The sequence below is a fragment of the Euprymna scolopes genome, chromosome 42, assembly GCF_053919585.1.
Source record: "Euprymna scolopes isolate OS-2025 chromosome 42, ASM5391958v1, whole genome shotgun sequence".
Taxonomy (NCBI): domain Eukaryota; kingdom Metazoa; phylum Mollusca; class Cephalopoda; order Sepiida; family Sepiolidae; genus Euprymna; species Euprymna scolopes.
In genome coordinates this window covers 42209870-42211868 of record NC_136523.1, presented here as the reverse complement: position 1 = coordinate 42211868, position 1999 = coordinate 42209870, and the positions used below count along the sequence as shown (strand labels likewise).

The following is a 1999-nucleotide window of genomic DNA, read 5'->3' as shown; positions in this document are numbered from 1 at the left end:
CTGACAGAAACATGATGATTGCAACGTCTTGTCAGACGAGTGCCACTCCCTCAGACATTTAAAATCCATGAGCCCAAATGCCTGAGGGAGTATCTATACAAAGATGATGTTACAGAGTCTTAGCTTTGTATGACAGCTAAGTCTCTCTCTCAGTTCAAAATGTTGAGATCCAGCAACAAGCAAGAGCAAGATAGCCAGCAACAAATTAAACTGCAAACTAGCTTCATGCGGATAATGATATTCCGCTTTATGGTTTTCTAAATCAGAGATTTGCTTCTCCTAGAAAGGTTGCCTTCACCACGGCTTACGGGAGCCCTCTCCACCCCAATACACATATACACACACACAAATATACACGGTGCTAGTTGGCCATGTACCCAGAAAAAGAGTTCATTCGCCCTTTGGAAGGTCTTGTTTTTAATCCTTCAGGGAGACTAGCCACCTTTCTCACCAAACAAGTCTGGTGGGGGTACCAGTTTAGTCGCCAGTGACCCGACCATGAGGCAGGTAGTACTGGGTTACATGGTACCAGTAGCATATGACATACATACATACATACATACATACATACATACATACATACATATATACATACATACATACATATAGTGAGCATCACCTGTCAATAGATTCCGCTATCTCAACTGTCTTACACCCAGCTGAACTACTCTCACTTTCAACATGACTAGTACTGTCAATTTTAATGTGACCAAATCAATGAAGACTCCTGTTCTACGTATATATTTATATATGGTAGGTTCCTTCAGTCTTGACAGACTATAGATATCCAATGTAAGGGTGCCTGCGCGTGGAATTTCTGTGGCAACAGTTGCACAATCTTCAACTACACATCTCCAGAGTCGGCGTTGTTAAATACCATTGGGGGTCTAGTACGACTGGAAACAATGTCGAGATAAGCGGAACGCACATACAGCACATAGAATTCCCAAATGGTCACCCATCTGGTACTAGCAAGGCTCAACATTGCTTAACTTCGGTGATCTGACGAGAACTGGTGTACCAATGTGATTATGCCGTATACATACATACATACATACATGCATACATACATACATACATACATATGATTAGAATTATGGAAATAGTATTCCGACAAAATAGAGAAATAAAAAAGGAACAAACCAAGTTATGTTTTCATGAACGTTTCGTCTTTATTTCGAGACTTCCTCTGGATGAATTAAATTAAGAAAACAAAACACCAGTACAAATATTTGAAAATATATTTTTGGTGTAATGAAATGCATAACCCTGTTCCATTTCAGAAGCGGAAAAAGTCGTTGGAAATTCAAAAATAAAGCGCCGTGAAAGAGAGTAGGATCTTTTTCTTTTTTGTAACGTAATATAGCCATTAATATATATAAAACGATGTGATGCAATTCATATTATTTTTTAAATAAATATGTTCGTTATAATTCAAATATGTATGAGTGCATTTTTTGTTATGTAATTTATTGACTGATTATATATATATATATATATATATATATATATATATATATATTCTCTTTCACAACGCTATGCTGCCCCCCTTATTTTTGAATTTCTAACGACTTTTTCCGCTTCTGAACGTATATATATATATATATATATATATATATATATATATATGGAAACTCAATTAACTTTCTTGGAGTTATATTTTTGGATTATGCCGTCATTGGATTATTTACCTTTCACCAGACTATCCATTCACGTGTAATCACCTTTTTCTTCACCATATACCCTCTGCTCCACTTTTTGTTATCAAGTAAGATCTTTGACTTTGTTTCATCAAATTCTTTTGTATGTAAAATTCGATCCCGCATTTTGCTAATTCCTACCCTCTAATGAGAAGGAAAGTATTTCTTCGAAACTCTGCGGATTAAGGACTATTCACTTATCAAGTGTTTCCTTTTCAAATTAAATATGTTTTTAACTCTTTTTCAAAGTGATTTTTTAACATGTTTTATTACTGTATATAATATTACAATAATCTATA

General features: G+C 35.2%; 1 pseudogene; it reads right to left on the bottom strand.

Annotated features, from left to right (window-relative positions):
* Positions 1–925: 925 nt before the first annotated feature.
* LOC145267399 (5S ribosomal RNA) lies at positions 926–1042 on the bottom strand (annotated as a pseudogene).
* Positions 1043–1999: the final 957 nt, after the last annotated feature.